Raw genomic sequence first — 21,658 nt, forward strand, 5'->3', positions numbered from 1 at the left:
TCAGCAGTGGCCCTGGCGAGCAGTGCTGGCTTTGCACTGGATCTGCTGGAGGCACGAGGGACGGAGTGAGGAGCAAAAACGTGCTGCGAGGCCAAAGCTGTGGGGATGTCCTGAGGCTCAGGCCATGCTCCGTGGGCTGGGGAGGCTGCAGAAGTCAAAATGGTATGGCTGTAATCCTCTTGTCCCCATTTGTCTTCACACAGAATAACTGAAATTAGGCAGTTTTTCCCCCCAAAACAGCCAGTTTGCTGCATAAGGGTTAAAAATTCAATGTGGCGGCTCTTTGGCATGGAGCAAAGCCTCCCTATCAGTGGTGCCACCTAAAAATAAGCCCCGCGGAGGTGCACAATATGTCTTCAACAGATTTCTGTCATCTCGGCAGGTTTTTCAGCTTGAACCTGCACCCTTACCCATCCCTCCCGCTTCTCGGTGCCAACACGGTGCTTAATAGCATCTGCAATATGCGACCTTCGTGGGTTTGGGGGGTTTATTTTTGTATCCACGGCTACGTGAGGGTCCGGGTGTGGGAAGGGCAGGAGGGGGGTAAACCCCATCCTCTCCCCCGGCAGCTCGGGGGGGGGCGCGGAGCAGCCGCGGGGCCGCAGTCCCAGGCGGTGACCGCGGCTTCGACCGGCGCGGCCGCCGCGCTGCGCTCCCCAAGTCCTGCGCTGCGCTGCTCTGCGCCGTGCTGCTCTGCGCTCCCCCGCGCCGGTCTGCGCTGCGCTCCCCCGCGCCGCTCTGCGCTGCGCTGCGCTCCCCTGTGCCGCTCATGCGCTGCTCTGCGCTGCGCTGCTCTGCGCTGCGCTCCCCTGTGCCGCTCTGCGCTGCGCTGCGCTGCGCGGGCGGCGCCTCGCGGTGGCGCTGCAGACCGCCCTGCGCGCCGCGCACCGCCCGCGGCCCGGCCCGGCCCGGCCCGGGCGCGCCGCAGCCGCGGGGGCTCCCGCCGGCGGCCGGCCCCCCCCCCCCCCCCCCCCCCCAGCAAACCAGCGGAGAGAGACGCTTTCTTTTGGGCCAAACCGCGAGCGAACGCGCAAGAAGCCGCCAGTAATCTGCATTTTAATGAGACGTTTGATAGATTTTTAGCGGAGTGCCGGCTAAATGATTATTTCTGAGTTCGTCACTTATTGTGTAGTTAGGGCTCTGCTTGTAGCCCACCTTGCTTTTTTTTTATTTTTTCCTTTTCCCCCCTTCTCATTTTGAAGGTAATTCCTGGTTAACTTTGTATGAAATTATTAATGCGGCTTTCAGGCATTGATATTTATTTGCCACTGTTTAAAAAGCTGTAGGGGTAATAAAAAGGTAAACTTTAGTTTATATCGCTGCTGCACGTTGAATGGCAGCCGTTACATTGCCCTTGTGGTCCACACTGCTAGCAGAACAAACCTTAGCATCTTAATTTTCTGTTTAAAACAGAATCTTAATATTAAGTTAATAACTAAATCTTTTGCTATAAAACTAATCAGACTATTTTCTGAAGAGTTTTCAAAGTTCAGTTTAAACTTCAGTCTTGCAGCGCTTATTCAAGCAAAATTCTAATACTCCCGCTTGCTAGAATTGTATTCAAGCAAAAGCAACCAAATCTTAATTGTAAGATTTTTTTCTTTCCTTTTTTATCCTTTTTATTAGTTTGCCTTCTAGTTCATAAGTATACATAGTTTATTCTGATAGCCGTTTGGAAAAGAGAAGTGATATTGGCCGATAGAAGAAATATTTGTTCTTTGGTTTCAATATAAATAATGAGAAATTTTTTTCAGAGAATTTACACGTGCAGACAAGGGCAGAAAAAAATTGTTCATAATTGTGTACCTCATTTACCCAAAGAGTATGATTGTATGTGCAAATTAAACTATTGCATGCACATGCTAAATTAGATATTTGTGAGTGCAATTACTTAATTTGCATGTACAGATTAAGTTAGCCCAATTAATCACTATGATAGTCCAATTTTACACAATTGTGAACCCACTGATGGCAGTAGATTTGTTTTGCCACAAATGCCGAAATAACGTTGCAGGGAGATAGGTCCAACTTGTGCACAAGTGAAGCATGTGCTCTTGCAAAAAATCACTGACAAAATGCATTTTATAATGTGTCAGTTATCGTCACGTCTGAGGATATGTTATTTATGAAAACCAGTTATAGCTATACAATATTTGATCAATTGCTATTAAGACCTCTACATTAGAACCATGCTTCTCGCATCTGGAGCTTTTGTTTGGGCTAATTAGGGTGATGAGCATGGATTCAACCTGTCTTAAATCTCAGATGTATGAAGTGGGCAGATTAAGGACATTTGCTCATAATTAGGATTCCTAAATGGAAATCTGGGAAATGCTTCTTGGAATATTTATAGTCTTGTACCAGCAAGGCTTCTTGTTGTGCATACGGTGTCTGTGAGATGAGCATTGCATTTCTTGTACAAGTGCGGTTCATTCTATGTGTTCCTTTCAAACCCGGTCTAGTGTGCGTATTCTTTGTGCAAAAGTAGGGTGGAAGCCATCAAAATTAAAAAGCAGCTCCATAAAAGGTACCGTATGTCATGCAGTATACTTTCACTTCTTTGGGGACATGCTGTTTGGCAAGCAAACGATGCCCCGTGTAGCCTTACGGACACACGTCCTGACACATCCTTGCCTTCCCTTGGCATCGAGGCTGCCAGCCGGAACCGCTCCCACCCGGAACCGCTCCCACCCCTCGCTGCCCGTTAGGTCCAAGCAGTCCAGTGAACACGCAGGGCTTTAAGGTAGCCATTACCAATACAAGGGAAGTATATTTAGGCTAATTCTTGCTGTTGCTTTTTTCCCCAATCTATTATTTTGTTTAGCGTATGTAGCCAAAATCTAGAAGTCCTCCCCCCTAAACATCTCTGATAATGAGAGGCACCTGCTGAACTTTCATTTAGTGCTTGTTACTACAGGCCACTTGGCCCACAGGGACTGGTGTGACTGGGGGGGGCCTTTTTGCTTCCACCACAGATGACACAGCTCCTTTTTGATGTGTCTTTTTTGCTGATATGCTTGTTGTGCTGATAGTCCTGGAGCCAGGAAAAGTACATGGGAAGTTTTTACATGAAGTCAGATGAAGCCTGGCGTGTTCGGTATCTGAGCTGCCCCAAGTGTTAGCTGGGCTCAGGTTGCCTACCTGGTTCTTTCTGCTCGCTCGGGCACGTGGAAGCTGGTGCTATAGATGGCTCTCTGCTGGTTTGTTCCTGTGCCTGGTTAGCAGGTTGTGCTGCAGAGAGACCTGCAAACCCATTGCTGCAATGGACCGTACTGTCACCGCCCCAAAACGTGCAGTATGGCACCTTTGCTGTGTTCCGTGCCCTGGCACAGCAGGGAGCAGGGCTCTGCGGGGCAGCCCACCATGCCCACCTCTGCCAGCGCAGAACGCTCTGCTGTGCAGCTCTGCCGAGCAGCTGGCTCGGGCTGCCCCTCAGGTCACTAAACCAAACAGCCTGCTCCTTTGGACAAAGCTGCAAGAGGAAAAAGGCGGGCAAAATTGCAGAGCACGTGCGACCTGTACGGTACATGTGATTTAAAAAAAAAAAAAAAAAAAGCAGAGCTGGTTTTGACCTGGTTTCATTTTTTTTTTTTTTCCCCCATGGGTGGGAAATGTGGTACTACATTGTGTGCCTTTGTTTCTCCAAGAGGACAAGGAGGCGAAGGGGACAGGAAAAGAAAGTGATGGTTAAAGCGTGAAGAAGAAATATTTCTTCCAAAATATGATTTTTAGTATGTCAACATTTAAATGTGAATTGTTCTGATCAAATATTTACTGCTATCGGGAGCTGTGTAGAACATTAATCTTAATTTGTTTTTCTTTTTCTCAAAAGCAATGACTCCAACATAGCTAGGAGATCTGTGTCTTTAAAAATAAATAATGTAGCAGAACGGCATATTCTTTGGTATAGAAATGCTAGCCTGTGGCATCTTCTGCAACTACAAAGCAGTCTCGAGTGAACTTTCTTCTCTTTTTATTAATAATTCCCTAAATCAATGAAGAATCTTTAAAAGTTCCCCTTCGCTTTGCTCCTGCACTCCTCGCAGCTCCGGCTCTTGCTCACACTGGCTCGTTCCCTGCCGCGTGTTACACATTCGGATAAATCTGTGCGTGTAATTTCGTGACCGTAGGTTGCAGCCCGCTAATTCTACGTACAAATACAAAGCGAGTTTTCTCTTTTCTCTTTTTTATTTTTTTGGTTCGCCCAGGGTTTTGGTTTTTTTCCTGAAGGTGGCAGTGAAAGAAAAAAAATAACTCCCTTTGAAGATTTAGGAATTTTATTACAAAACAGATGGACAAGTACTGTATTTTACCCATTTCCCCTTGTGCCCATGAGCGCTGACAATGAAAACTACAGCTCCTATAAAGTGCTGATCAAATTGTGGAAAGGTGGCCTTTCCCAGCAGCCTGGCACACTCTAGCATTATCTCAGCTTATAAATAAACGGATGGGCTGAGCCACTTCGCCTTTTTTTTTTTCCTCTTAGTCCTTACCAAGATAATTGAGGATCATAATGGTGGGAAAGGACTGCAGTCATCATTCGCTGCCTGTCAGGTATCAGTACTCATCTTCGTGTCATCCGTCACCATTGAACCACTCTGTCATCTTTCCCCAGCCTTCAGCGCCGCTCCTTCTCATCGTGTTCATTATCTCCGGCTCCGACCAAGCCCCCTCCCCCAGCCCCTGTAAATGCATCTTTGTGCGACTCTCAGTCTTCTGATTATGAATCGATGATCATGTGGTGTAAGAGAGATAGATGGCTTTTAGTTCCATCTTGTCTTCTCTAATTGTAAAATATTAGTTACATTAGACTGTGTCTTTTGATTAATGGAACTTATTTGGAGTGGCCTCTCCCAGCCCTCCCCCTTCCAAAGTCCTCCACTGACTTTTGAGAATTGAGTGATTTCACTTAAAGCAGACAAATAGGCCCTTCAGCAAGGAGATAGCTAAGCTCTAATATTGTGGGCAAAGCAAGCTCACAGAGACAGAGTTGTGTGTGTGCGTGTGTGGTTTTAAAGCAAGGCTTCAACTCTGGCTAGGCAAATACAGACCATTTATTAACGTACGTACAGCCATGCTATTTTGCAAATCCAGCAATTCTTATAAAGCTGCAAAACAGGACATAAGGCTGAATGCCTTCTGAATTAAATTAATCTTAGATAGGAATTAAGAGCATCCTCGCTTTCACTTTGGATGAAACAGGTCAGTCCAGAACTTTGATGTATTAATGCTAGCATAAAGTGTTATCTTAATACTCTCTTTTATACTTACAGGACATATCATCAGCCAAATGTCTCTTCCTTGTACATCTGACACTGCGAGACATTCGTCCTTTAATACAGAATTTATCTTATTTGGCACTATTTACCTAAACATGGTCTGTTGATAAAGTCCTTGCTGTACAAATGGAAAGGCAGTTGACTAAATCCCTTATTATAAATAATCACTGTCTATCTTTCAGTGTAAATTCAAGGACATGTTCACTTTCAAGCTATCAGTTCAATTAGAAAAGGTCTATTCACTGTCGATGTCTATATCTCATGGAAATAGGAAAGCACAGTTAATAAACAAATCAAACTATTTTAAAAAATAGCACAGTGGATTATGAATTCTAGAGCCCACGCTGATGGTGACACTGTCGGGACACATGCTATACAAAAATATATGCAGTTTTATCTAAATCTTTTATGCTACCTTCAGGATTTAAATCTGACCTTTGTGCCTCCCTTCCCCGCTGCCACCCCCTCCCACCCCCCCACCCCCCCAGCCCTGGTACTCAAATCGTTAACATTATTTCAGAAGATACTGCTTATAATATACTTTCCATATATTAGAATTTAAAGAATAAGTTTATACATGTATAAAATGCTAGTTAAGCCTTATTCGATTTACTACTTTCTATTAGAGAATGGGAAAACTGGGTTGGGGTTGTGAACGATTGTGTGTAGAATAATGGCTCAGGACGGACGCCTGCCAGAGCTGAGAAACAGGAGTGGGGGCTCAGGGTCCTACGGCTGTCCTCACTCTTCCCGATTTTACTCTGATGGCTGGGGCAGTTTCCTATTTCCGAAAGGCTTTTGCCGTGGTAGCCACGTGATTATAGAAAAAAATCTCTCACCTTTCTTTTTATGAGAAAGTAACTCTCTAACCTTTAGAGTTATGGAAAATGCTTGAAAGCAGGAATACAGAAAGTGGGAAAAAGTCCAAAAAGAAACCCAGATTTTTTTTATTTATTTACTTATTTTTAATATCTCATTATATTAATCACATCTTGTGGAACTTAAAGGAGCTTTTCCAGTGGCCTGGGTCTTGATACCTAGAGGCTCAGACTGGAAGGGCTCTGTATGCAAGGTCAGCACTGCTCTCCTCCATCCGTGTGCAGCTCCAGTCCTGCATTCGTCCAAGATCAGAATTTGGCTCCTGATGGGTATTTCCACGCAGTATTTACCACCCTAGAAGGAGTGATTATGTTTAATGGCAGAATTTCAGTTGACTTCTCAATATGTATTGAGTTGACCTTTAAGTTAAACCACAGGTTAATTTTTTTTTAGTTGTCTCTTTAAATACATTTATAGACCTCTCTGTTCTGATTAGCATAACGGTAGATAGAGAAAAGTTACCGGGGTCAGATTATTTGTTGAAATCAGAGGAATTGCATGGCTTCTCTAGAAGGCAAATATTTTGGCCCCCTTTAACCACTGTATACATTACTTTTGTTGCAAAATGATTTTGGTTTATACACAGAGACACCCAAGTGGGTATCAGTTTGCTTGAAAGCCCAGAGCCTGCCATTGATTTCATGTAAGTAAACCACCTCTCTGGAAGACGATGGAAGTCGGTGAAGCTTACGTGAGATTGAGTGGCTCTCCCATAGGCAGCAGGGCTTGGAGCAGGGCTTGAGCGTGCTAGGTACTGACGGTGGGAATGCTTGCCTCTTTGCTGTCTGACATGCTGTGTTGGGCTTAAGTTCTTCAGAGATAGCTATGGATCACCTTCTCTCTAAATCATCAAAAAAAAAATACCCAAACACTCTAAACGGACACTTTGTGTCCCACTGCTCATGGAAACTTCAATATCTTGGGCTTCTACAGTTTTGTTCAAAATAAAATCCTTGGTAGCGCCTGGTCCTCTGTGTACTGACTGCCACAGAAGTTACTGGAAGGGGATTTTGGTTTTGTTTCCTTTAACATCTAACGGATTTGCTTTTTATTCATGATGTGCCCTTTGCTGGGTGGCAACACTTGGGTTTAGTGACATGGGCAAGAGCTAAAGCCACCCCTCAGCTCTGGGTGTTGATTATTGGTCTGCCTGCAACACGTACAGCCACCAGCCAGCTGCGGGCGACCCATAGTGACGCTAAAATTACCACCTTCCCAATTAGCGGCCAGTGGCCTCTTGCTGACCAAGGGGGCTCCAGCCTGCAGGCGGGCGGCAGCGGGATGGCGCTGCCCAGGCACCTCTGCAGGTGATGGGCTGGTGGCCCCTCGCGCACCCAGCTTCCTTGGGGCCCTCAGTCCCTCTCACGCTGGGAGCGAATCCCACGGAAAAATAAATGCAAAAATAAATACAAAAGGAGAGTGGGTTCAAAATGAAACAATGTAATGTGCCAGCTTTTAGCCCCAGGCAAATTTTCATGTCTCTTTTACGAATCTTTGTAAGTAAGGGTTAGGCTACGAGGCCCCAGCTAGGAGACAACTTACGCTCGTGTGTTGTGTAAGCACGTGTGCATTCCCACACAAGTCTGTGCGATGACTTACAGGCTTTATAGTATGCATAACCTTCAGCAATTTGCTGAATCAGGGCCTAAATACTGAAATATTCTTTAGTAGTGCTGGCTCCACAATGAAACCCTAGCAGGCACATTTCCCTCTCAGTGTCTCTCCATAAGACACATCAATGATAATGGAGTTACATTAGGCACATCTAAAGTTAATTATACAGTTACCTCCCTCTTGGCCCCTGTTTGTCAAAGAGAATATGATAAAAAAAAAAATCCTCTGTCTTCTAACATCTATTTTTATTTGAATTTTGATCTGCCATCTAGACGAAAGAGTAAAGGGCACACTAAGAAGACCTTAGGTAGGTGGGTCTGGATGTTTGTTAGTTGAGAGCTAGCGTGGGAAATGTTGTGTTAAGAAAACCTGCAGAAAAAATCTATAGAAACCAAAGCAAAAGAAATATCTAGGGCAGGTTGTCAATAAATGATAGCAAAGCTCTTCCTTTTTAAAATGAAGTGGGTGGCTTTTAGGGGTGCTGATTTATTTCGGGGTATGGGTTTAGAAGCATGCTTCAGTTGGAAAAAACAGATGCTAGTGTTCACTGAAAACTCAGGAATTCATGATGTAGAGGTGAGGTTGAACGAAACAGTAGATCTAGAAATTCTGCAATTCACTGCGTGTTTAAAAAAAGGTAATTTTTATGTTCGTCTGTTTGGGTTTTTTAACATGATCTCACAGTTAAATATGGTGAAACAAAATCCTCTATCCCAAGCACAGTTCTCTGAATGTCTTGATTTTGGTATATGTGCACGTTGCTGAGGGATGCCAGGTTTGTCTAGGAATCCAGTAGCTTGACATACTCCAGTTTACGGTACCTGAAGTGTGCTCAGTTGCTAATGCGTTTTGCATGCAAGATCACTGTGCTTCAGCATGACAGCTAAGAAAAATGTCATTTTATTTTTAATTGGAGCAGGGTACAATTTAGAAAAAAAAAAAAGAAAAAGGAAAAATAAAATCTGACTCTCTGTTAGAAATTTGTTCCACAAGAGTCCAGTCAGAAACCTTCTAGTACTTAATAAAGTCAAATTCCTCGCTGAGCGTTCCCGCCAGCTCCCGTGGAAGCCAGTGGGAGTTGCGCATGAGTACCGAGGACAGCATTTTGCCCTTAGGACTGAATTTCCCAACTGACTATTCTTTTAGACTGTCTTTTGATTAACAATCTGTTTGCAGCAGGCTAGGGCCAGAGAGGCAGCGTATACCCCACTGTTCAAATCTGTGGCAAAATATTCTACAGAGAGCTACTTAATAAAAATCAACTTGCTCCAATAGTCATTGAGAAATACCTCAACTGTTAGCAATCAATTGAGAGCCGAGTTGGGGAAAAAAAAAAAAAATACAAAAGGACATCAAAGAGGTTCTCATTCCCAGTCTATTGCTCTATTTAAGGGTCCTATAATTCGGTGAGGTTGTGTGCTAAATAATTTGTAAGCCTTCAGAACATCCAGGTTATTGTTTGTGGACAGATGGTGCATCACATTTTATTGCTTATTCCTTCTGTGGTTTCTCATATGCAGGACTGATGTGCACTCTGAAGTCTTTGTTTCCTTGCTAAAATCTCTAATCTAAAACAGGCAATCAAGCACACAGACAGTGCTTCAGAAAGCATAATCATAGTTTTAAAGGGGGAAAAAAACATTTCGGCTGCAGTTAGGAAGCAGATGTGTTCCCTGAAAATGCAAAAGGTTATCAGAAGTATTAAAATAGGAAAATAGATATGGAATTTGGGAGCGCTGGGGAGAGCATGTATTTTGTTTCAGTACTGCAGGGTAGGTGTGCCTTTTCCTAGGCTACCTGCTTTGTATCTGGCTCTGTGGAGCCAGTGCAGTGAAAGCCATCGGAGACCGGCTCTTGCTTCCACCTTTCCCCCCCGAGATTGGCAGTCTTTGTCTTTTACAGGCAAGGAGCAGCCGTGTTGTGATCCTGGAACCGCTGCTGCCCCGAAGAGTTAAATCATGTTGATATACAGGAAGGAAATGGAATAGACTAACTCTACTCTTTTCTTCCTACGGATTTTTCTTTTTATTCTGAAGATAGAATTACTGTTTGTAAGCATCTGAAAGTCATTAGTGGCTCTGCAGTCTGTCAGGTGCCGACGCAAAAAACTGCTGAAACTGAACGGGTTCCTGTGCGGAGTGCTGGGAATTTGTCATGTGCTGATGAGCAGTTATAATAATATATGAGCAAATCACAAGCATTCTGCAAATTAATCAAATTTTTTTTCCCCTTCTCCCTTGTCTCTGGGAGAGTGGCTTTGCCGGCAGACGTAGGTGAAGCAGTTTTACTCACAGATGGTAGCTCTGGCATCAGATGGAATTTATATAACAGTAATTCTGATTTCCTGCCAAAGTAGCACTGAAAACACCAGGGAGATTGTACAAGACAAGTCATGTGGTTTTGCTGAGGTTGTTGTGGGAAGTTTAAGGGGGGAAATCTCAAATTTTCCTCTTTGCATTTATTGTTTTAGCCTGAAGGGCCAGAAATTGTACGCCATTCTGCCATAGGCGAAATCCAACACATCTTTTTTTATGAATTGTGCTGAAAGAGTGCTTCCCAGCTGTTGAAACTGCTGGCAGGGAGGGAGCCACATGACTCCTCATCCTTTCCCTTTCCTTACAAGGATTAAAGGAGGGAGGGTTCAAAAGGTTGCTGCACTACATGTTGGAGTGAGGCAGGGTCTCCCTTCCCAGGAAGCAATGCCATGTTCACTTAGGTTATACTCCCTCTGGCATAACAGCATAGAGGGGGGGGGCTTTCAGGAGCAAACATACTGGCAAAGGCTCTGCCTCCTCATTAACACGGGGGTTTTTTTGAATGAGGTTAGTCAAGTAGATTAAGGTTCTCAGTTGCGTCCCCGCTGACATTTCCAGTTTGATCAGTAAAAAGCAGAAATGTGGGATTTTTTTACCCATTAAGGGTAAGCGCTTGGTGCGCTTGTTACACAGCTGAGAAGTGTACCGATTTGGTGGCGGGTCCGATCCTGACCTCGTTCAGAGCAGCGCAGATCTGTTCAAACTGCGGGCTTGTAACAAGGGTGCAAGAACGGAATCAGGCCCTGTGGCTTTTGAATCAGACCGCGCTTTTAAAAACAAAAGCAGTCTTCCCTAGAAAAATATTACGGTGTTATTATAATAGCAGCATATTGAGTAATGCATGGGGCATAGCAAGACTGCTGTGACACTAAAAGAAAAAAATAGAGGCGAGCAGAACGGGAGAACTTTCAGGGGCTGTTTTTAATAAAGAGGTGAATTCTTTCTGCAGTAGGAAAAATGATAAAAAGATGGCGTATCAGCTACATTATGCAACAAAGTAATGCTGCTGTGTTTTTATAATGTAAGGCACTGCCCATTTGTTTTGGTTTACGTGACTGCAGTGAAATAAGTGGATTAGACTGAAACTTTAGCATGCTTCATTGCAGCTGGTTGCAGACATCTGTCATTCCTCAGCCATACATTCTGGATCATGCCAAGAAGAAAAAGCAAAGTCTGACACCTTTCATTTTAGAGAGCCTTTTATAGAAAAGAAAAGGAGAAGGGGAGAAAGCATTTCCTTTGTGACTTAATAAAAAAGACACTCTTTCTGCAACAACATCAACAGTACTTTCCAGAGGGAGAGGTCCTGCAAAGTTAATGCTCAATTTATTCTTTGTAGCCTTTTAATTTTTACTGTTTGAGCTCCTGATTTGTTGAATGGGATATGATAAAAATATGTTTGGTTTGTTTTTTTTTTTTTACAGAGACATTAGCTATACATACGCCTACATAGGGAATGAGCCTGGTGAGAGGTGGGTTGCTGTGAGTCCCCACTCAGGCTGTGCTCGCGGTAATTCAGTGTAGTGATGGCACATAATGCCGCAGCATTGCCGATAATGAGTTGTTCTGCAAACTACACTCACAAAATCCCATAAACAGATAATAGTAATGTTTCAGCAGAATGATTAGTGGGGTTGTGAGGTACTCATGGATAATTTGAAATATTAGCTATTAGCGAGCTGGATATTTATTTACTTAAAGTGTTTTGTTTTTCCTCAGTCTCCTTGCTAACATGCCACTGTAGACAGAGAATCATGAGGTACATGACAAGTTAGAATGTGACAACATACCATCTAAATTACCCCAGTTACGTAACAAAGCAACAACTAAAATTAAAGGAGAACATGCTTAGCCTAAGTGACATCACACATGCAGAAAACAATTACTCTAGCGAAGCGTCCCACTTCTGCAAACGTTATAGCACGTGGATAATTCCATCCCTTCCCATTTAGGTGATTTGTGGACCACGAGACTGATGGGGAGACTCCTGATCCTTACCTGGCTGTGTATAGAAGGGCAGGTCTTCGCATGGCGCAGACTGCGCGGCTGTCCTGTTCAGCGCTGGCTGAGGATATGACACATTGAAATGTGGGCAGAAAAATTTTAGAAAGCTGAGTATGGGATTTTTTTAAATTCCATTCCACCAAATAAAATAAATAAGCTCAAGACAGTTGCCCAGAGTGAAAGAGAAAATGCTATTGTATTTATGAATTGCTAGGCAGAATAAAGGATATTTGGTAGCAAAATGTCGTCACTGACAGGGCCTTTCCTATTACCACCTCTGAATTGCACGATCTCTTTACTAAAATCCCAGTGCCACCAGTACAGCATTTATTCTGGGAAATCATAGGTACATTAAATTCAAATAGAGCTTAATTCCAGAAGTCCTAAATGCTCCCTGAAATAATAAATATTTACTGAGACAATTAAAAAATATGACAGAACATTAGACAGAAAACTTGTGAATGACCTAGTAGGAAAACTGAGATATTTTGCTCAAGGGGGTTAGAATGGGAATGTAATGTTATTGATGTGATTAAAACAAGTAAAGGAGCGAACAGACATAACAATTAATTGAAATATGTAAGTAAAGGCAAAGGTGGGACTCTGAACATGTAATTTTGATAATCAGGAGAACTCAGGGTTAGTTAATATTAAAAGAAAAGCCTGCCACCTTTGAAATATGTTTCTCTGGCTGCAGTCTACTTGCATCCCCAAAGCATAAGAGGAAGAGAAGGCTGCCAGAGGGCTATAAGCCAGTGACTCCCTGGGCTTGGGTGCCTCTCTCCTCCACGCAGAGGGGCCCAGGCTGCAGACGTGGGGATGCGCCGGCTGTGCCTCTGGGCTTTGGGAGGGCGAGAATTGGTACCGGAGTGGGGGGCATGGCTGGAGATGAATGCTTCTATTTTTTGCCAAGCTGTTGTGAGTTTAGGATTATGAAGGGGATTATGATTGAGGAATTTATAAATTGCCGTACCCATTGCCATTATAAATTTAGTCAGAGGTGGCCTGCTCTTTACAACAGGTACCTAGTGCCCTTGATAAGAACTCTGTCCTCTACTTATGTGTATAAACCAAAGTAAATAAATATGAAAAATTAAATGTAATTAAATTTCCCAAAGCATGGGACAATGATAGTCTGGCATTTCAAGCTCAATCAATGACAGCATTCCCACTAACCTTGTTTGGAGCCCGCTGAGGCACCGAGCTCGTAACTCATGTTGTCATGTCAAAACCCAAACTGGTGTGCCGTCGTGCGCAGGGTGCAGCACCACGCCGGGTGGATGCACCCACCAGCAGCGGTCTGAAATGCACAGGTCCTTAGAAAGCAAAGTCGTCAGCTATTTTCTAGGAGAATTTTTGTTTTACAAGGTTCACGTAATGTTTAATATTTGTTTAGAAAGACCTTTTCAGCTATTCTGCTGATGCTTTTCCTTTTTTCCAAATGATCCATTTCCCTTTGAAATCAAGAGTTCCTGTGTGAAAAGCTTACTTTTCTGAAAAAGAAATAAATTTCGTGCTAAGTGTCTGGTACTGAGTAAACCTGTTACTTTATCGGCTCTGCAAGAAATGGGAAATTTTTGTTTTCCCAGGAATTGCAAATCGCCATTATACTGTCAGCGACTTCACTAGCCGTTTGGTAATTTGCTTGTATGTAGTGTACTGCAGAGGGCTAGCAAGTTCCTCTGTCTACCTCCAAATAATTATAATTTCCATGCTTTATATAACAAAGGTAACAAATGTTAAATTAGTGATGTTTTTCATAATTTTGTGACTCGTTTAGTAAGTGAAAAGCATATGTATGAAGGACAATGGTAGAATTTTCTTCTCGTTTCTATTTATCGTGAGTGTCCAAGTGGCTGTTAGCCTCTGTGTCATACTGGTCTGCCTTTGGCTGTTTTACATAGCAGGGTTGGTTTGTTGGTGGTTTTTATTCTTCTTTTGCCTTTAAATGAAAATTTAGCGTGTGATAATTAGTGATTGTAACCTTCTGAGACAGGAATTGAACTGTTACTTTAAGTGCAGTTTTTATTTTAGGGGGAATGTGTGAAATTAACTTGATCTTTTAATAGTATGTGTTAAAGACAAAGTGTAGCATCAGCTTTTGTTTTTCCCTGTCATCCTTAAACCCTTTAGTATACTCATCAGCAAGTTGAAATACCTATTCAGAAACAGCAAGCACTGTATAATATACTAAACCTTTGATTACATTTCAGAAAAGCCATGTAGGTATCTGAGGGTTTAATTTGATCCGATGAACAGAGATTTTTTTTTTTTTTTTTTTTTAAAGTAAAAATCCCTGAAACAAATTAGTTACAGATTAGGTCTTTTCATTCTCCAGCTCTTCTGCAGCCAATGAAATTTAAGTCATTTGCCACCCTGCTATTACAGGTGCCTGAATGTCCGTCTTGATAAAGTACCAAGGCTGCGGTGCCAAGTGGCAGCTTTGGGATGGGTGCTGGCCTCGGGACGGTGCCATACCCCATATTAATCCCTGCAGGGGATTCCTTCTGGATTGCTAACCTGCCATGTAGACTTCACAGCTGGATAAATCCTGCTAGTTCTAGGGCAATTTTTCCAAATGTCCTTAACGCATTTATTTAGGATCAAGCTGGTGGCCTTGTTTTGCCATGAGCTGGGTCTTTACACCAAGCTTATCCTCCCCTAATTAAGATCTTTCCTGTAACCCACAGAGAGAGAAAGGCTCTTCCAGATGGCAGTTCATGTTTTCAGACCTGAGCTGTTCCTGGAAATGTCGGCTCTGTATTAGCGAGGGGGGATTTATGTAACTAGTCTGGTCCCTCTTATCACGAACAATTCCTCTGATTACTCTTAGAACTATTTGCAGGACTGAGCCTGGTAATGAAGGAATCCAGTTGAATGGAGGGTGGTCAGGGGGCTACCATAGCTTTAGGTGTCCCATGGGAAACACATAAACACAAAGCCTTAGCGTTGGTAGGTGAAAGTGTTCCCAGGCCTTCCTAAAATGCAGATACTTACGATTTTTCTGTATATTCTTCTACAGTAAATCATCAAAAAAGCCTCAGACAAGGCTTTTCATTTTTTTATGGCTTTTCCTGGTCAACATAAAGTAGAGAGTTTTAAAAATTTAATTTCCTTTTTTGCAATCAAATAAACATATAAACTTCACAGAATATTGTAATTTTCCCAGAAGACCATCTTGGTTGGTCCTGGACCTGTGTGTAAATAAACATATACTTTTCAATTGTTTTATAAAAACTTTTATTACATATATGAACCTGATTGGATGTACTTTAATCTGTCTGGTATTTTGGGAGTTTCATAAAATGCATATTTTGAGACCAATAAAGTGGAATGGCTCAATCAGAGCCATTATTGTCTATTGGACAAATGTATTTATTCAGCATTTTCCCATCCATACTGTTATGCTCCAGATCAGAATGGCTGCTTTAGAGCCATTCTGCTCTCCTGGGTAATGCATACAGTACTTGGGATGTTTGCTGTGGATAGTAAATGTATTTATGAAAATTTATATGTTAAAAAAAGGAAATCATACTAGCCAAGACTTAAATGAAAATAGTTCTGCCTTTGCAAATGCTTGTTATTATGCTATAATAGTGTTACTTTAAAATGACAGTATTCACCAAGATGCCTGGGACCCAGAGGCTGTGGTCTGAGAAAGCCAGGAGTTCAGCCCAGTAGTCATTGCCAGAGAACTGGAGATGCTCAAAAAGTCTTTCTTCCTACACGGAAAGCACACAGCCATCACTGCCTGCTGTTACTTCTGAGGCAACATGCACTTCATCTGTTTAAAGATGATTGTATCTCAAATACAAGCTTGTGTAGGAAAAAAGATTTAAAGCAGCTCTTCCCAGGGAGGTCCAGGCTCACTGAAGGTTTGAATGAGGCTTGCTGACTTTGCACTGCAGCAGATGTGTGATTACATGGACCGTTCCACCAGCAACGTTGCGGGACTGAGCATCTTGGTGCAGGAGGCAGTGGCCATCCATCCTAAGCCACTGCAGCTGGTCCTGCAAGACTGCCTGGTCATGGCCAGAGTGGTCCTGGCCATTTGGGATTGCTACAGCAGCCCAGGAGGTCAAGTTCAGATCTTCAGTGTCCCAACATCTCAGCTAAAGAGATTTGCCTCCAAGAAATTCAAACCTTTGAGGCTTTTCAAATATTTCTTAGTGAGGGAGTAATTTATTTATTTTGAAGAGGTAATTGCTGTTATTTTTGATTTTCACCAAAAGCATATTCTTAAACCAGGCAAAGAAATCTGAAATGAGTTTGCTGTATTGCATCGCAGTAAGTGCTATAGCCATTGGCTGTCTCAGGAAAAACATTCTGTCAGATAATCATGGCCATTTTTGCATTTTAAGGGAACAAATGTCATATCTAAGAAACACATTTTATTCAGGACTTAATTATAATTTATAGTACATTGCACAGCATTTGTTTTCTGTTCATCATTTTATTGCTCTTCTGCCTTTTCCCTAAATTTATGCATTAAATTGTGTGTCTGTGTGTCTGTATGTGTGTATCTGTGTGTATATATGTACACATATGCAATATAATAAAAAGTGGTGTAGTGGGGACAACAGACGGCTTGTGTGTGATGTATTATTGGCATTTTTCTTTCAAATTACCATTTTCTTGCTGCTTTGGGAGAAAGCCATGATTTTGCTGTGATTAGTACACTTTTAACAATCTGGAATAAATTCCTGATCTTATTCATGTGACTAGTCCAATGCCCATTTTTACGTTTTAGTGCAAACCCCTACATATGTGCCTGTAATACCACAAAAATAAGATGTTTCTTTGTGGAAATTTTTATAGAATTTGGATGCCAATCAAATATTTTTAGAAGTAGAGAATTAATGTGGCTTGACCATGTAAATGATTTTTTTTAATGAAAAAGAGTTTAGTATTCATCACTCTTTCTCCTCTCTCTCTTGTTTGTGTATTCCTTTGTGCTAATCTTAAATAATGGATCCATATCAGAGTTAATAAATCAGTAACTATTAGCAGTGTTTGGATTACAGTAAGTAACCCAATGACACTTCGTTGACATTGACTTTTTATGTGTTCCAATAATACATTTTGAGTTTTAAAGATAAGACAAAGCAAAATAGGTTTGGCAAGTATTTGGATCCTTAACAACTCACAGGCAATGGCTTTGTTTAAATCCAAGGCCCCTGCTTAAATATACTTTCCTTTAAATGGTCTTAAAACCCTGACTTTGAGATCCATATCTTTCTCAAAACCTGCATTTTCTGACTCTGTTCAGCTGATGCACCATGTTGGGCTGCATCAGTCATGCCATATTATGAAACCTAACGCGATGTGACTGATGCAGGCTGACGTGATGTGTCACAAAGCAACATATCAGATCACAAACTTGAAAGAAAAGGAAACAAACTTTTTTTTTTTTTTCTTCAAAGCCTAAATTAACCAAGCAGCCTATATTTTAAAAACGGTGGACTAGTTTCAGATGTTAAGGGCTTTTTCCAAATATTGGTCCCACAGAAAAGTTCTCCATCCTGACCAGAAAGTACCTCCCATCCACACTCCTTGTTCTCTCCAGGGTACAGTCAAAGCTAGAGAAGATGATGAGCCTAGGTCATCTCAGCACTGCTGCCATTGCTGGGTCCTGGAAGGTTTAGATCCCTGTCAGAGGACTGGCTTCAGCAGGTGCCGGAGGTAATCACCCTTCCTGGGGAAATCCGCACCTTCTAAAAACGTTCTTTGAGTCCAGCTACCATTGTTGTCATTTTAGATGGTTTTTGTTATTATTTTCTGCTGTTCCATTTCTTTGGATTGTCAGCTTGCAACCAAAAAGTGACAAAGTCTCTTCACACGCTCAGTCACAGACTTCGTAGAACATTGCTCCACAACAGGATTATTTCAGTTGCAAACAATATATTGCCCTCTATCCTCACTTTCTGATGGGAGAAAGATGCACCATAGTTTGCCCCCCTTGTTGGCCACCTTTAGTCTAGTTCTCCTTACTACAAATGCAATGCATTACACATTATCTCCTGAACTATCAGGAAGATTTCTTTTCCTTTTTTTTTTTTTTTTCAGAAGGGCTTTCATATAATTTTATTGGAAGATATATAGTGGGTAAAATATATATGAACTATAGCTTGCTAAGAAAGAACCTACCAACCACTGCTAGATAAAACGTTATAAATTTATTGCCAACTTATCTGGGAAGGGTTATTTTAAGAGCCTGCTGCCCACAAGTTTTTGAGCTAAAATTAATGGATTGGATACCTAAGAGAAATGGGCATTTTCCTTCACCCCTTAGTTACAAGCAAATTGCAGATATTGTTATCTTTGCAAGTGAGAATAATCTCTAGTTTTTGTGCTACTTCTGCTGTAAACAATGTACCGCTTGCTTTCCTATGACCCTCACTCTGTATACATATTTATATATTATTCATACCAGATTAAAAATGAATGTGCTCTTTACCACAGTTGTACTGCATAGTGACAATACAAATTAACTTATTGTGTACTTACTTTTCACAAGGCAGTGATGTGAAATTTTGATGGCCTGAAAAAGTAAGTCGTGGGGGAGGCAATGCAGAACTGAATCCTTGTAGGTACGCCTTATATTGTCTGATTTATTAAAGTGCATTGAACTAATAAATGACATTGTATGGATTTGCATGGGTTTGAACTTGGTTTGGTGGTGGGCAGAAAGAGTTTGCTTTTAGTTTGGCGCATGTGAGGCGGTTAGCTCCATCCATGCATTGTGGATTCCTTGTTTAGAATTTGTTCTTTGCAGGAAAGAATTAGGACGGCCATTTAACAATAGCTACTTGTGGGCAAAGCATTTAGAGCTGCTTGGTGAGATTTCACGCTGTTGGCTAGTGGTACCAATTCTAGCTAAAACTGGCCAGTGTGTTTCCATGCTACAGGATGCTTGAAGGGTTCAGAGGGTGGCTGATGGGCACGTTGTGCCTGCTCGCTCTTGGAGTCCCGTCTCTCTGTCTGTGCTCCCTGCATGCAGCTCGGCAAGCAGTCATCCGGGACATGATATCATCTATGGTACATCTAGTCACTGGCCATTGCAGCACACAAGAAGGACCAAACAAACAGGCTATCTTTTTGCTTTTTCCATAGCATCAATAAAACAAGAGTAAATAAGGCTGGAGGGCAAGTTGTACCATTTGTCGCAACTTAGCAAGGCGTCTTCTGTTCTTAGCAAGGGAACCAGTTGTCAGATGGTCAAATGAAACACAGAAAATACTGGAAGGGAGCTGGGGTGTAGATAGTCTCTTATCTTGGTGGGTGTGGCAGTGGCAGGCCTTTGTCTTTTGGAGAAAGGGAAAAATCACTTCAATTCTTCATGGAGCAAGTCTCCTTCCTCTTTACCCAACATTTCTCCCACTTTGGCCAAGACATTTTGGCACCTCCCCAAGCAGAGTATGCAACAGGCCCCTTAACTGCCCAGTCAGAGGCATTACCCAGGGGAGAGAAAAAGGAGAAGGAAAGAAAGAGCCCAGAACCCAGCTGTGAATTCTGGTGGCTTTATCTGTCTCTGACAAACAACAGGGAAGTTGTAATGCTCTTCTTAGATTTTTTTTTTTTTTTTTTCCCCTGAGCTTTCTTATATTTCTGGATTTTCTGAAACAATGAAAATCAGACTTGCTCTGGACCTTCTTCATACCCAGACAGATTTGTGAGTGCTTCCAGTTTTCAAAACTATTATATTCAAATTTTTTCAAGCATATTTGTGCTTCTGTATTGATTTTAGGACTAACTCTAAGAGGCACTAGGGACACCTTCAATCTCTTCGTTGACTATTCCCTCATATCTTCCAGCTGAAATTTTTCTATAAAAGCCCAATCCAATTTCTGTAACATTATCTATGTAGGTTTCTTCCCTTGCTATTGCTATGAAATTTTCCACTGAAATTTGACTTTGTAATGATTAGCAGCTTACAGATTTAATTTCTTTTTCCTTATGAAGTTGTTGAGGAAAATGTCTGTCTTTATCCCAGGAGAGAACTAGAAGATCAGCTCACACTCCATCCCAAGATTTATGCATAAACATGCATATTGGAGGTCCTGGGGGGTGGTCACACTTCTGGCAGTCTTCAACTTGTAAAAGCAAAGTAGAGGGGAGCTTTCTATCCTTGAGAAAGGAAACGTGCCTGTAGTCCTGGGGCATAGGTAACAGTGGACTGGACTTAACACTTCTTTCCTCTGGATAGCAAGCAGTATGTTTTGGGGGACTCAGCCTTCAAGTGGTAGTTTTGATGTTACAGTAAAAATGGCAGGTTATTTGAGCAACCCAGAGCACTAATGCTGGCTCAGGTGAATTTACTGTGCTGGAGATGCTCATGCTGGTGTGCCAGCAACAGCGCGAGGTTAAAACCAGCAGTTATCCAGGCTCCCGCCTCTGCTGGGAGGACTACGGTAGCATTCCCACTCCAGTACAGGTAACATCGGACCAGTGTGCAACAAGCATCCATTTGCTTATCTGTTAAATTCCCACCTAAAATCAAGGTGAGATGGCCCCAGCCTCTTCCCACATAGCGGGAAGCATAGTCCTCCTCCTCTGCTACACCAGCATCTGTTTTATGCCTGCTAGGTAGTACCACGACAGCAAAGGAAAATGTGCTCTTCAAATGTGGAGATAGGGTATTGTTTTTCACTTATCCTGGCTTTATGTAGATGGTCTGGCACATTTATTTATTCATTTATTTGAGCAAATTAAAGCAAGCTAAGCACATTTGACCTCACATGGTCCTGGTTTAAATTAATTTGAGAGACAAAGCTCATAAAGTTCCAGTAAAACACATCAACAACTTCCCAGCATAGGTTGAAATGTGATTGCTGAAACATAACCTCCAAAACCAGATACAGCATGGAGATTCAAAGTCACAGTAATCTGAAAAATAAGGGAGAGTATATCGATAGACTTACTAAGAAGTAATATCTTTCTTTCATGCCTTCGTTTTGCAGTCAGTTGCCGTTTCACCCACAAGAAGTGCATCTATCAGATTTTGTGCATTAACATTCCTTTTCTAATCTAGCTTGGACATTTTATTTTAAAGCTGGTGATAACCTCAGGCCCCGGTCCAGCAAACACTTATGTGCTTGCGTATCTTTACTCACAGGAGTAATCTCACTGGAGTAAATGTTTGCAGGTTTGAGGCCTTGGTTATCTCAATCCATTATTTCTTTCCATTAAAAAGTAATCTGTGTGATTGAAATAAAACACACAATTCTTTTCTCAGAAACCCACCCAAAGACAAAGTGTGTTTATTAGACTAAGGGTCTGCACATTGTCATCCTTGAATTGCACTTCAATAAAAAAGATAATTAACAAATGTAAAAGAAGGCAGTCTCGCACACGATTGCACTGTATTTACAAGAGTTTAGTTTGGATCACAGGCTGACGGATTTACAGCTTGGTCTGAGGAGGGAGATGAAATAGCTGCGCTTTTCCAGAAAATCCAAAGCAGAGAATTTTTAAAATGCGGTTTCTTTAACTAGGCATTATGCGAATAGCACAGATTTCTTATTCTTGCTGAAGACACATGGCGATGTCCTCCGTCCAACAGGAGGG

At 42.1% G+C, this 21,658-nt stretch overlaps 1 protein-coding gene across 1 annotated transcript in view; it reads left to right on the top strand.

Moving 5' to 3' along the window:
* The window catches only part of ZNF536 (zinc finger protein 536), a 186,928-nt gene that overhangs the window by 164,924 nt on the left and 346 nt on the right, over positions 1-21,658 (top strand). The window lies entirely within an intron of this gene.

Source organism: Pelecanus crispus, chromosome 8 (assembly GCF_030463565.1).
Source record: "Pelecanus crispus isolate bPelCri1 chromosome 8, bPelCri1.pri, whole genome shotgun sequence".
NCBI lineage: Eukaryota > Metazoa > Chordata > Aves > Pelecaniformes > Pelecanidae > Pelecanus > Pelecanus crispus.